We start from the raw sequence: 15541 nt of genomic DNA, 5'->3' as shown, positions 1-15541 counted from the left end.
CTTTATTTTGTTCTTTTCTATTTTAGAGTTGATTGGGAGCTTTATTTTAGTGCAAAATTCTTAGAAGGAAAGATCATGTCTTATTAATCACAGCCCATGATTAACACTTGGCTTTGTACCATATAGTGTTTCAGATAATGGTTATTATACTGTGTATATACCAATTGCACAAGAGCAATTTCTTATTGGCTCTTTACATGGAACACTGCTAACCCCATAATGCTGGGTGGGAAATGTACATTTAGCGCTGTGGCAGAGACTGCTGGATGTTCATTCTACCCATTTCGTTTTCTCAATGGGCACTCACCTAGGCTAATTTTCCTTGTCTTCCTGTCAGTTAGATGTGTCCTGATGACTGAATTCTAGCCAAAGGAATGTGGGTGGGAAGCGGTATGTATTTAGGCCTGGCTTACAAGAACTTTCTGCTTAATCTTCTGCATTTTCCTTTCATCCTGCAGCTTAATGAAGAGGACAGTGAAGATCTAGAGTGGGTGGTAGCACTATAAGGAGGAAGGAGCTGAGACCCTGAGATGCTTTTTGGGGGGATCGTTGGCTGACCAGGGATACCCACATGGCACTATTGCATGAGTCTGAAGTAAATTTTTATTGTGTAAAGCTCCTGAAAGTTTGGAACGATTTGCTACAGCTTTCAATCTAACTTGCCTCATACAATCTCTAAATTTAACACAACCGTCCTAGATTGGCCATAACCACCCATTTTTCAAAAGATTACCCAGTAAAGATGTCAAAATTGCATTGATTACCCTCATTTAAATGTGAACTTTCTTGCATCCATGGTCAGAAATAACGACCTGGTCAGAAATTTCTCATGTCTGTAGTCTTCAAAAATAAAGTGTCTCTCACAAATAATGCTCCTGTTTTATAAAAACATTTATAAAAACATTTATAAAAAGCATTTACAAAATTTTTATTACAAAATTATAAGCCTGTAACTCTGTAACATGACAATATTATACTCAAGCACAGCACATTACATTTTAGGTGAAATGTTCAAATTAAAACTATAAATTATTATACCCATAATATTACCCTACTAACCACACTCAAGCAGGCGTTACTTTTGCCAGACACTGTATATATGAGTGGTAATAACACCAAAGGACTGATCAACTTCTTCTAAAATACACTGTGATACACTCAGAGGAAGTTCCTTGGGGTAGAATACAAAAGGGCCTCGTGATCCCTGGCCCGGTTAGTGTCTGTGCCCTCCATAGCGAGCTGCTGTCTGCAGAAGCTGTATAGGATGGTAATCTGATATTCGGTCCCACTGAATTTTTGGAAAAAAATACAGGGGACTAAGCTTTGACTTCCTTAATGCCTTAAAGCCAGTGTGGCACTAGTTTATTAACTCCATTAACAAATAACTCCATTATTTGTATTCATGTGACTATCTTACCACTTCCTGTTTTGATCCTAAAAAATGAATTCTCGGAGAGAAATGAAGCCACAAAACGGAAGAAGGCTCAATATGCCCCCCTTTTTTTCTATTCACTCAACATAAATTTAATAAGCACCTATAATTTTCACAACTCTGTGAGGAGGGAGTTCAAATTTTATTCAACACTTATTATTCTAGGGAAGTGTTTCGACTGCTGAGATTTGACAAGGCAAATAGCTGTTTGAAAGACAGTATAGTGTAGAAAGGCCTTGGCTTTGATGAGAGCCAATTTGATGGAGCAAATTTTGGCTCCATCAATTACCGTGGTTTAAATTTGATCATGTACTTAAGCACTTACTTATATTCAGTTTCTTCATCTGTAATTCTTGAAGATTGTTGAAAGAATTAGAAAATTCTCTAAAATGGTGCCTAACAAAAAGTAGGTGCTTAAGATGTGGTAGTTCTTTTTTATAAAAAGATTTTATTTATTTTCATTTCTAGAGAGAAGGGAAGGAAGGGAGAAAGAGAGGGAGAGAAACATTAGTGTGTAGTTGCCCCTTGCTCACCCCCTGGGAACCTGGCGCGCCATCTAGATATATGCCCTGACTAGGAATTGAACCAGCAACCCTTTGGTTTGCAGGCTGGCACTCAGTCCACTGAGCTACACCAGCCAGGGCAAGATGTGGTAGTTCTTATATAGGAAGACAAGGCACACACACACACACACACCCCCTTGACCAGTTGGGAGGATAGGAAATAGCAAATGATTGGCACAAACAAGTAGAAGACCACACAACAAAGAAACAATCAAGTCAGGACTTGAATCTTAATCTCCTGATTTCTGGCCCAACATTCTTACCAAGAACTTTTTTCTAGTCAAAGCCTAGGAGTTAGTCCATCATGTCACCAGATAGAGCTTCTTGGGGGTCTTAGTTCCAGGTAGTGAAGACTCCCCAAGTTTAGGGAAAGAGGTCAGACTCTTTTAAAGGATTCCACAAAATAGTTACAAATACTTAATATAGCCCTCATTAACTGAACATTTGCCCTGTGCCAGGCAGTGTGTCAAATGTTTTACATATATAATTCATTCATTCATTCCCTTAAAATTTTATGCATGCCAGGCATCTATGGGCTAGAATGCAATAGCAAAAATACATACATGGTTCTTGACTTCATGGGACCTCCAGCCTTCCCTACAGTAGAAATCCCATAAAGTTTATTTGTTTGTTTACTGCATGCATTTTACAAGTGATAGGAAGGACTCAGAGAATAACAGTGATAGCGGCTACCACATACTGACCACCTGCCTCACACCAGGCGCTTTCCCAAGCACTCTCTGAGTTAATTTGCACAACAGACCATGAGATAGGAAATGAAGACACATGAAACTGAAGTGACTGGTTCATGGCCACATAGGTAGTAAGCAGCAGGGTGAGGACTGTAACCAAGATCTTAACCAGTACATTATACTAACCTGTTGGATTCCCACTCTTATTCTCTTCTCTGAAAGGTGATGCATATTGCATCAAAACTTTGGTAGTGAGAGATAAGATCCCAGAAAGCAAAAATTGCTTTGCCTATGGACAAATTCTGTCATTTCAGCAGATGTATGTAAATAATGATAGTTACTTGAGTGCTAATCATATGAGTGCTGGCCCTTAATACATCCTCAGGTATACTAAGCAAATATTAAGTAGCAGAAGTAAATACATAAGGAAGAATCTAAGGTACTGCTAGAAGCAATATTGCTAAATCTGTATTTGGACAAAAATATGTTTGTATTTTGTGAGGCTGGGTTTGCTTTATTTAAATATAGAAAAGGCAAGTACCTACATAACCATTATATACCTGTTGGAAAGAGGGCAACTTGTGCAGAATTATATTTCAGCCACACAATTTCTTGTGTAATATAATTTACCCATCTGTTTGAGCCTTCTTGCTGCAAGACATGGACATACTTCTTGAGAATAAAAAACAGACTTGAACAATTTTCAGTTTCACATAAATTCTATTAAAGAAGAATAAAACAGTGAAATCGCAAAATTTCTCCTTTTCTTCCACCATATGGGTTTCTTTGAGGTTTAATAATATTATAAATAAAGCAGCTTTGAGATGAAATACAAAACAGTGAACAACAATTTAGAAACATTTTGAAGAAATAAGTATTATGTCCCAGCGTTGCCAGGCTTTCAACATAAAAGTAAGATAGAAAACAGAGGGAGAACTCTCATTTGTTCTATCAGGAAGGCATAAATATTGGCTCTGTGTTAAGCCAACCTTTTGCAGCTGTACACCAGCTCTCAACTATTAAAAAGATTCTTAAATTCCCAGAGAAACAAAAATCAATTTCAGCCATATAAGTCTGTACATAAATCTATTGTGCTTTTATTCCAAATATTTTCTCATCAAGGAGTTTGGAACGAAAAATTTATTGAAAGAGAACGTCTCCAGTTTACCCATTCCACTCTTATAAATACTTGAATGACTTCCAGTGACTCTGCTTAGAAAATCTCAATGTCTATATAACATGCCAATGATAGCTCAGCAGTATGTCAATACATTTTATTATTTGGCAAGACAACCACTCATAGCATTAGATTGGAATTCTGATTGCCACTTTCATGAATTGTGTTCTACTTTTGTCGAAGCACACTGATAGTTGTGATCGCCCTCTTTTCAAGATACTAATTTCTGGGCTTATATTAAAAATATATTTTACCTGTTCCAGCTTAGAATGACCTCTGTGATTACTATTTTTGTCCCAAATCAATATATATATAGTCAGGTCTTAAAAGAATTCCAATTACAGTAGCCCTTGTTCATATTTGAAGAGGATAATAATGTTATTGGATTGTTTTCCTTAAGGCTCATTTCATATATTCTGTTTGTTGGAAATTATGATTGCTGGTATGATAACTACTGTTCTCATAGTTCAAGTCGAGAAATGGATTGATGTTAATTTCCTGGGTTTGTAAGAATCTGCGCTGGCCAAATGAAATGTATGTGTTGGCTAAAGTTTGGGGATACGGAGTAGAGCAGAGAGCTGGTTGAAGCAAATTCCTAGGCCCCACAACCAGAGATTGTGACTCAGCAGATCTGGGTGGGGATCTGGACTTTGATCTCCAACAAGTTCCCATGTGATGCTGATGTTATCAGTTCAAAGACCTCCTTTTGAGCAGCAGTGAAATAAGAGGGGTCACAATAGCAAGGGCTAAATAAAATCTTGCCTTTGCCATTTACAGACTTACTGATTTGGGGTAATTTAATTAGCCTGTTTTTAATCCTTAGTTTCCTCATCTGCTCAACAGGGGTTTTATAAGCATGAGAAAAGTCTGCGTGGCACTTGACATAGTTCTGGACAGATACCTGGTACCTGCTCAATAAATGGTAGCCACAGCTAGTAGAAAGGGTGTGCTCTCCTTTCCCGGGGTCCATCTGGTTGATATGTTGTGCTTCTGCTTCATATCCCAGTGTATTTGGCAAATTATTTGTTAAGTGTGTCTAGATAAGGAGTTTTCTGATTGATGCTCAGGTGGGCCCTAGAACACTTACATATTTTGACCCCTGGGCCTTTCAACTAAACACCACACTAAAACTTTGATTCTCTGTCCTTCGGGTTATTTTTCATTTCAGTGGCTTTAGATTCACAACTCCACAGTTATGTCTCCTTATGAAAGATCTTTTTAAGAACAACATCAGTTTAGTTTCAAACTCATACTCAAGTCTTTGGAGACCAATATCTTTTCTCTCCATATTTTACTATTAAGAGCTCTGGTGTTCTGCCAAGGCAACATATTAATAAATTTAAGCTTGAGATTTTCATTGTCATGCGAACGTTGAAATTGGCTCTCAATTACACCAAGCAGCCAATTCAGCAGGATACGTGTATTGGATTCACAACGGACATGCCTGTGAAAAAATTACTTTAAAATCCCTGGTTTTGGGGCTTGTTTTTAATTTGTTAAAAAGGCATGATCCACCAGTTACAAGAATCTCAGCCAATTCAGGCTAAGTTAATTTTGAGAAATAAACGATTTCGCTTTAGTCAAATGTTAAATTAATTTGTTTTGCCTTCAATCATTTATTCAGTTGTTCATTTAACACTGAGTCTCATTTCTGTGGTAGGTGATAGTTTAGACTCTGGGGAAAACACTTACCCCAACTTCCCAGACTTTACAGTCTAGTGAGAAAGGTAAAAACACAGTTATTAAAATCTCATTTTCGCAGGCTGATAAATCTCCAGCCTTTACCAGTTAACAAGCTGTAGAAAGTAAGGTCATTATTTGCGTTCATACCCAATTACTCATGAATCTGTCAACAATCACCCACAGCTTCAGCTTCTCGTGCACCCGCTGCACGAGATGATATCTTCTAGAAGTAGGATTGTCCAGAGCTTCTAACCAAAGGAACACTTCGCATTTCTTATGATTTTATTTGTAAAATGAACTTAGAGAAAGCAAATCAAGTCAACTTTGTAGGTTGCAACTAGGTATTGCACAAAGTCTCTAGATTAAAAAAATGACATGATTGAAGATAGTGTACCAATCTGTACATCAAACTTGATTTCTTTGGTTTTCAAAAGATACAGAGATTTAGATTCACATGACCTGCTAGGGACTAAATATTTGTGTCCCTACCTTCAATCCCCCTTACCCTCCCCAAATTTGTGTTGGAGGGTTGTCCAACCTTTTGGTGTCTCTGGGTCACACTGGAAGAAGAAGAGTTGTCTTGGGCTACACATTAAATAGACAAACACTGATGAGCAAAAAAAAGTTTTAGGTAAATTTTGCAATTCTGTGCTGGGCTACCTTTATAGCCATCCTGGGCTGCGGGTTGCACACCCCTGGTAACCCCAGTGTGATGGCATTTCAAGATGAAGTCTTGGGAGGTGATTAGGGTCAGCAGAAGTCCTGAGGGTCAGGCTTTATAATAGCATTAGTGTCCTGATAAGAACACTAAAGACTTTGCTGTCTCTCCCCCATGTGAGGACCCAGTAAGAAGGTGGCCATCTTCAAGACAGGGAGCAGTCTCTCACAAGAAACTGAATCGGCTGCTATCTTGATCTTGGACTTCCAGACTCCAGAACTATGAGAATAAATTTCTTTCGTTTAAACCACCCGGTCTATGGTGGTTTATGGCAGCCTGAGCAGACTAAGCCATGACCTTAGAAAAATGTCAGAGATTTGTATAAAACTGTGGAAATTTGTATAAAAACTTATCTCTTATTACTCCCAAACAGGGCCCCTCAGCCCCCGGTGGCCAGGCTGGCTCTTCACCGTTGCCTGCACACAATTTGCTCTTTCCTACGCCTAATATGCATTCCAATTTGTACTATTTTCTTTACCCAAAATGCCCTTCCCAAATCTTCCACTTCTGGCTCAGTGTCTCATCTCTAAGAAATCTTCTGTGATTAGTTCCCTGTCTGTTTCCAAAAAAAGGTTTCTTCCTTGCAAAGTTTGTTTTACTATCCCCTTATGTACATCTCACTCTACCATGTCCTTCAGTTGGTTCAAGGATATAGGTCATATCTCCTCAACTAGACCTTAAGCATCCCCAAGACAAGCTTAGGGTACAGACTATACAAATCTTTTGTGTCCTCCATCTGTCCTTTTACAGTATTGTACGGATAAGGCAGGAACAGAACTTAATGAATGAAAATCAAAGTAAGACGCTGAGAGCCAACAAAGTTCTGAGGCAACTGAATCAAGTCAAGTAAGGAAGTCCAACCAAACTCTGGCTGCAGAGCCTGTGGGTTGGGGCAGAGGGAGTCGTTCTAGGTAAGTGAGTTTAATAGATAACTGGGGATCTATCCTTTTAAGCACCAAGAGTTTTAATTACCTGGGATGGAAACATTCCCCATACATTAATTGTCCCTGCCTTCTGAAACAGTGCAGTGTAAACCTCGCCTGGCTTGGTGGCCGGGGGTTGTCATTAAAAGTAGTCTTGTGCTCTAACACTGAGGAGTATGCTGAACTGTTTGTCCCTGTTCCAAAGGGCTGCACATTACTGTGTTTTTAGTGTTGTTTTATTTTATTTTGTTTTTTATCTTTTTTCATTCCTCTCTTGCTGTTGGACCCTCAGTCTCATGGTTGCCTGTGGGACTGACTCTGCCATTTCTACTCCCTGCTCCTAATTTTCTGCTTCTCCTCCAAAATGAGTTTGGAAATCAAAGGCGCAGGCTCACATGTTTGTTGGTATGCCTGTTACTGTTAGACGTGTGTAAACTGAGAGCAAAGGGCTATGTCTGAGCACTTTCCAGGGTCTCCATGGCTCAGAGATGCAAGAGGCACACACGTATATGTTGTGAGCCCCCAGATCAGCTGCTCTGAAGACTTTTTAATTGACTTAATATTCTTACTCTTTGGGACTGAAAAATAAAAATTTCCGGAAATATTTTTTCAGATGAATTAGGAATTCAGTCATGTTTTGTGAAAATAATCACTGAGTGCTCACGAAGTGCGAGATGCATGCTAGGTGCCGCAGGATGGCCCTCAAAAAAGTGGATACACTATGCCTCGCTTGTTCACTATTTTCAGTATTGCCCTAGTGCATGGTAGGTACTCAATAAACATGTGTTGAATCAGTGAAATGAAGTTTATAATCTGAGCAGAGATAAGTGTTGACACACATCCACACCCAAATAAGCTTACAGTGTAAATTGTAGTAAGGGTCATAACAGAAGTAAAGTATACACAAGGAACAAAGATTACTTCTGTTGGAAAATCCAGAAGGACTCATGGAAGAGGTAACAGTTTTGACTAGGACTTGAAGGATGCGGTTATATTTCTATCAGCAAAAAGTTGTGGAAGTATGAAGAGAGAGGAATAACACAGACAAGGGCCAGATGCTACAAGGGGCAGGGTGTATTTGGGAGACAACGAGTACATTTTGGCTGGAGAACATGAAGCAAAGTAGGAGGAAATCACATTATAACATTATATTGTTTTCAGAGCCTTGAATGTCAGGCTAAAGAATTTGGACTTCATCAGGTGATGGGGAGGAACTGAGGGTTTTTGAGCTGGGGGGTGACATGCTTAGACCTGCATTTTAGAAATCTTGGCAGATGATGGAATTTAGGAGTTGAAGGGAAACGGCTGGAGGTGATTCTGAGGGTATGGGTGGAAGGCAACACGGGCCGGAACTAGAACGTTGGCAGTGGGGGTAGCAGAGAGGGAATGATTGTCAGAGATGCTGCGGAGATAGAATAAGAGGATTTGGCAACTTACTTGTTGCTGGGAGTGACAGAGAAGAACACTTTGCGTATAACTCCAAGTGATGATCTTTGCAGAACTGAGAGAGTCCAGAAGAAGAGGTTTAAAGAGATGATGAGTTGTTTGACTGGGGGTGGGCTGAAGTGTGAGAGTGGATTGTTGACAGCTCTGCTATCAAAAGCATGAATGGGAAACTGATCTGAAAAACACCAAAAGAGATAAACAAATACAAAAGGAGTGCTTACATGGACTCAGCCACAAAAAGGAGTTAAAAGGCCCACATCCTACTTTTAGTCTCTTCTTGACATGAATATTGTTCAGTCTGATTTTCAAATAGCTTTCAAAGGCAACTTAAGAAAAAGGCTCTGACTTGGTTTCCCCCAAGAGGGTGGAGAAGATGGGGCACTGATACTATGCGAAGGTTGAGCATTATTGGAGTTGCTTGTGGTTCCCTCCAAAATAGAACAGCAAGTGAGCAAAAAAATGAACAAACTAAGAAAACTCCCCCCCCCCCAACAAAAGACAGATCTTAACTTTTAACATCAGAAACATAGATGTTTTCAGATTATCAGGCTCTTCCATAGAGTAAGTAGGGAAGCCAGGATTCAAACTTGGATTTTATAGAGTAGATGAGTAGGTTTTTGACATGCAAATAAGAGAAAAATGGGTATTCTAGGAAAAGGAAACTGGGTATATAACTGCAGCATGAAAGAGTGATATGGCAAGAAGCCCCTTGGCTGGAGCATGAGTGGAGAGAATTGGGGAGGTGCAGTTTGGAAGATGGGTTGGAGCCAGGTGGGATGGGCCTCGTATATACAACACTGGAGAGTTTAGACTTTACTAGGAGCGGAGGCCATCTCAGAGATCCTTCGGGAAGGCAGATCAGTCAAATGTGTTTAAGCAGGGACACAGGCAGTAGGGCAGAGGCAGAGCTGAGGATGCCACTCCAGTGCTGCTGAAAGCAAATGAGGACCTGAGCAAATGAGGTTATGACTAAGGCAGTGCCCAGCCCAGACCAGGCACTGAATGTGTGCTGATTGATAGGCTGTTCGGATCGACATAGATTTGGGCCCATCAGACCTGAACGAACTTCCTCTTGGATTCAAATCAGATTTTGCAGTAGGTTGCAGGGCCATAGGCCCTGAAGTGGAAAGGGCTCTAGAAGATGAATACTATAGTCAGAAGATTTGGTTTGGGCTTGGGGCACAATGTTAATACAATAGGCACAGGGAAGCAAAATACTGCCAGAGTCTGGTGGACCTGTTTCCTTAAAGTGTGTGGAGCACCTGAGGCATAATTTTGGAAAGAAACTAGTCAGGTCTTGTGGAGCCAATGTAGTTTCTAAAAGTCCAAGGGACACCTGTAAGAATTCTCTACTGAAAAGACTGTATTTCTTCTTTTTTAAAAAAGATAGTAAATATGTACTACTCTCCAGGATTGCTCTGTCCACCATGGTAGACACTAGCTACACGTGGCTATTGAGCATTTGAAATGTGACCAGTAAAGTTAGATTTTCCATGAGTATGAAATACACACAAGATTTCAAAGCCTTAGTAAGGAGAAGAATGTAAAACATCTCAGTAATACTTTTTGTACTGGTTATATATTAAAATGGTAACAGTTTAATTTATTGAACTCAATCAAATGTATTGTTAAAATAAACTCACTTTAAACATTTGGCTACTGGAAATTTTAAAATAATTTATGTAGCTTACATTGTTATTTTGTTGGACAGAACTACTGTGAAAAAGTTTAGTGTTATTTCCTTTTGCGTAACTAAAATTGTTTTATTTCTTCTGATTTATCCTACCTTTCCCCTGTAGAGAAGATGCCAACACGTGCACTAAGAACAAAGTCAAAATACAATAAGCAGATTCATTCATTCTTGTTTACTGTCCAGAATTGTTATCTGCCTTTTGATGTTTCCATGGAGATTAGTGCAACTGCAGTCTTGTTCTGCCCAGTTGGCGTATTATAGAAATTATTTAAATAAAAAAGTTTCAACGGTTCATTATTTGGGGCCATTAAAAGATGAGCAAGATGGAAGGGCAAAAGTTCTCATACTAATTACCTTCATGTCAGGGCAAGTGATAGTCCGACATATTTAAATAGACTCGGCCTTTCTAAAGAAGAGGTTGCTGCAGAACACTCCTACAAAGAGCTTGGGGCCGAATCTCTATTACAACATTGATTAGCAATTGCAAATTCTAAAAAACCAGAGTACTTGAAGGATAATTTTGCTTTCCGACTGGTGAACAGCAGGTAGGTATTCAGAAAAGACATTCCTGAATTCACCCACAGGGCTTCCTTTTTGTTTTTAACTTGTGTGCTAGTGGAAACTCACCGTAACATCCGATCCCACTACTGATCTTTAGATGGATTTGCTCTAATTTTGCAGAACCTTCCTGCTTCGCACCAACAACCCCCTATAACTCTAAATGTTTGGTGTGATAGTATTTATCAGGATGTGAAAGACCCCCAAGGACTCCCCACTAAATGAAACTGATTGTGCAAATGAAAATAAACTTAGGCGGGATCTGAGAAATCAAGCATTTTACTATGTTTTGCAAGGCTCTTTGCATTTAAAAGCAAATAATTAAAAAAAATAGAAGTGGTCTCTTAAAAAGAAAAAGAAAGCAATTTTTTATTACACTTTGAAGTGTAAGTAAGCAAAAAAAATTCCCCCAAAAGTTAAATGATGACTACGAAATAAATCCAAAGGGGAGAATTGCAATCTGAGGCGAGCTGGCCACACGGAGGGTCTGCTGTGCTTCGAAGCAGCTGGCAGCAGCTTAACTCCGTGTGCAGACAGCCTGATAGTGCCCTGCAGACAGTGAACCTTTGGGACAGAACAGGCAGTTCCTAAATACCTGTCACCAGCATTATATAGCAGAGCAAAATGGACCTGAAAGATTCTCATGTCGAGCCTTTAATATCCGTACAACAAAAATGACTTCATCCGTGCAATTAGCGAACAAGCTGTTCCCACTTGTCTAATAGTTCCAGGAGGAGAAACTTATTTTGACTTTCATTTGTCCCATTTTTCCTGCGTAGTGAATGTTGCAACCCTCTGTCAACTAAAATCTCTTGGCCTAACACTTACAGCCGATGCTGAAAAACTCTGCCCCAAAATTATTAGTACAAATAAAAGGAGGGAGAAATAAATTAAACTCAGCCCTCTTATCCCCATGTTGCATCCCGTTCTGCACCTCAGAAGTTCTGTGGTCAACATGTTTCAGCACTTCTTCATCCATAAAATCAAACTAAAGTTCTGTTTAATAAATTAACTTTACAGGGTTCTGTTTTGTGACAACTAACTATCACTGCTTTATTTTCCTGTTTGGCTAGTGTATTTCATAAAGATGAAAACAAATTCTTCTACTCAAAGAAAAGAAACTCTAAGAGACCCCTTTCTTTCCCATTCAGTTTTAATTGTCTGAAGGGAGAAGGTGGAAGAAAGTCACGAACTTCTAGAAAGGTATGGGTATTATGAGTCCAGTGTACATGAGAACCACATTGTGACTTGAATATTTCACCTAGAATATAATTTCCAGGGGTGGGGGAAAAGGCAGAAAACTACTTGAACAACAAAACAAAATAAAAGAAAAAGAAAAAAATTTTCAAGTATTAACATATTATACAGAAAATCTATTTTGTGTCTTAACGATGACTCAATAGTGAGTCAAATAGGCAGAGCCTTTAATCCTTTTCCATCAAAATCTGAAAAGAAATATCTCCAGACCTTTCTGAACGTAGAATTCTCCCAAGTTTTATCTGTCTTGCTAGTAATAAACCCTAGGAACCTGGGGACTGTCAGCAAAGTTGTTTAAATGATACTACTTCTTCTAGGACTTAGAGATCCAGACTCATTATTCCAAAGTGAAAAACAGTAGAATTGGGACAGTAAGTGGGGAAAAACTCCCTCTCTGAGCAATACTTATAACAAACAAAATAAACTGATGAGCAAAATAGAAACAGTGGCATGGACACATGGAGTAGAGTGACAGCTCTCAAAGGACGAGAGGGTGAGAGGGTGAGGAAGGTGAAGGGATTAAACAAGAAGCATATTTACAGAACTCATAGACCCAGAGCAGAGGGGGTGGGAAGGGGACAGAAGGAGACTTTGGGGTGGTAGGCAGTGTGCAGATGGTGTTTTATTGAGTTGTGCCCTTGAAACCTGTGTGGTTTCACAAACAAATGTTAACCCAACAAATTCCATTAAAAATAAAATGTAAATTAAAAGCAGGGGTAATAAGCCACTTGTGCTGTGGTTTAGCAGGTGGGACCCTTGTCCTACATCACATTCCACTTTAACTGGGGAGAATATGTCGCCTCAACAAATCATTTTCACTTCAAAAGTGTTTCCATTTAATTCCGCATCTGATTTGTGAACAGTGAGCAGGAAGTTTTTGTCTCTTAGTGCTGATATACTATGTAGTTCCGCTCTTGTCACGTCAGTCCCTTTTTCAGAAGGAAAATGTGCTAATCGGGATGAAAGAACCCACTGTAGGGATGGTGGGAGAATCCCAAATGCCCCATATGGGCTAGTACAGTTACTAGCTCTGAAATGTATTTACTTTTGAAATGTATTTCTCCTTCTAAAATGGGGTCTGGCTCTGGCCGCTGTGGCTCAGTGGGTTGGGTGTCATCTCACAAAGTGAAGGGTCACCGGTTTGGTTCTCAAGTCTGGGAAGAGACCTGAGTTCAGTTCCTAGTCAGGGCGTGTGTGAGAGGCAACCAATCAATGTTTCTCTCTCACATCAATGTTTCTCTCCCTGCTCCCTTCCCCTCTAAAACCAAATAAATAAAATCTTTAAAATAATAAAATGGGAGCTGATTTAGGAGATGATTTCACTCAAGACATTTTGAGTGCTAAGCCCCGGAGCCTGGCAGTGACAAAATTAATTCCAATACTAGCAATTTCTAATTCTTTCTAGTCTGCAGGCCATAAATGATAGAGCTAGATTGGGGCCAGGTTAAATTATTTAGGCTGATGAGGCATATGAAGCATTTCCTCCGAGAAAAATTTAGAGGATTAGATCACTGTTTCATGGGTAACATGACTGATTCGAGCTTCAGCTCCTGAAGTTATCGGTAGATTTAGTCAGCCAGAGGCACCTTCAGTTTATGGAGGTCGTCTCTTAAGATTTTTCCCCCTAAACATTTTAGAAATATTATGGGTGAATGTTAACCACACCAAGATGGATGCAGAAGAGAATAGTTGTATTTTGGAGGAGAGAATTGATAATGTTCTTGGCATGTTGGGGAAATGATTAGAATGAAAAGGGAAATACTGTATTGAGGGCAATGCTGAGAGAAAAGAGGACCTCATCGATTCAAAAACATTTACTGAATGTTTACTCTGTGCCATGCTCCATTCTATATGCCATCTTAATTCCCAGGAGCAGACCTTTTAATTAAATGAAAAGCTCTCAAGCTGAAGCACTGAACTTTCACTTAGGGTCATGAAGAAGTAACAGGGACCACATTTACCCTCCCTCCTCAAACAACTAAAACCCAGGTCAAAATCCCTGAAGCTCATTTTCAGACATTGGAAAACAGGCAGTGGAAGATGGAGAGCTCTGGGGAAAAAAGCAGGGGAACAACCCAACCAGGTGAGCCTGATGATCGCCCTAGTGTGCTGCCTGGAGAGTTTCTAGGCCGATACACAGGGAAGGGAAACCCAGCAGAGCGTGGTGATCTCGAGCTGTGGAGACAGAGCTCAGAGTACAGAGAGGCCGAGGCAGCTGGACTTCGTGGGCAGAGCACTGGAGAGAAGAAAGCTGCAACGAGCGAGAGCTCCAGATATCCACGTAGGGTCCCCGTAAGTATTCGTTTATTTGTTTTATTTTTTAAAAAGATTTTACTTACTTATTTTTATAGAGAGGGAAAGGGAGGGAGAAAAAGAATCAGAGAAACATTGATGTGTGAGAGATACATTGATAGGTTGCCTTTCTCATGCCCCCAACTGCGGACTTGGCCCATAGTCCAGGCATGCGCCTGACTGCGAATCCAACTGGCAACTTTTGGGTTCACAGGCTGGCCCTCAATCCACCGAGCCACGCCAGCCAGGGAAAGTCCCCTTAAGTTTTTAGCTGAATAATAGTTAATGCATGGGTTTGCGGAAACTATCAAGGACAAAGAAGCCACTGGGAAGGAGCGGTGGATCAATCCTTGGGACACACAAAGGGCTGGGAATAGTTTATATTCATACTAGCCAGGGCAGAAAGACTTCTTAACACATTAGGAACTGTGGAGAGCCTTCAGGAAAGTATTGCTTCAACAGTAGGGTCAAATTAGCCCTAGATTAAAGGCTGTTCTTCACCCACCAAAAGAAGTTTAAGAGCAAACCTCGAAAACAGCAAACTATTTCCAAGTGGTTTAACTATATCCTATGACAAAACCCCGAATATTGAAAACATTACTAACATATCCAGGACCTCCCAAAATATTAAACATACAATGTTTGACAGTAAATTAAAAATCACCACTGAAACGAAGACAAATAAGATTGAATAGAAATAGTAAAGGGAAGATAAAATTTAAAAAAATTATAGGGTGCAGCACAAATTATGCCCCTTGTTTATTACACAAAAATCTTTTATTACCAAATTCTAAGCATGTAATTTGGTAACATAACAGTATCACACTTAAGCACATCATGTGACATTCTAGGTGAAATGTTCAAATTGCTGTCCATCTCGTGTGAGACATTCACGTACCCTACCAACCACACTCAATGGCGGTACTTCTGCTGGACCCTGTATATTACTAGACATGCAAAGAAGCAGGAACATAAGATCCAAAAATGAGAAGAAAATCTGTAGAAACAGGCTCAGAAATGACATAGATGATGAAGGTAGTAGACAAAGACATTAAAACAGCTGTTTTAAGTACATTCCTATGTTCTAGGAGTTAGAGGAGAGCAGCA

The 15541-nt window shown here is 39.7% G+C and overlaps 1 long non-coding RNA gene across 1 annotated transcript in view; it reads left to right on the top strand.

The window, feature by feature from the left end:
* The first annotated feature begins 14373 nt into the window (after positions 1–14373).
* LOC128626845 (uncharacterized) overlaps positions 14374–15541 on the top strand; it is a 36342-nt gene continuing 35174 nt past the window's right edge. Inside the window, exon 1 of the long non-coding RNA XR_008390945.1 lies at positions 14374–14434. This is a non-coding gene — a long non-coding RNA (uncharacterized LOC128626845). The remainder of the gene's footprint in view (positions 14435–15541) is intronic.

This window comes from Artibeus jamaicensis, unplaced genomic scaffold (genome assembly GCF_021234435.1).
Source record: "Artibeus jamaicensis isolate MK-2021 breed Jamaican fruit bat unplaced genomic scaffold, CSHL_Jam_final contig_233, whole genome shotgun sequence".
NCBI lineage: Eukaryota > Metazoa > Chordata > Mammalia > Chiroptera > Phyllostomidae > Artibeus > Artibeus jamaicensis.
This window is presented reverse-complemented; position numbering and strand designations above follow the sequence as displayed.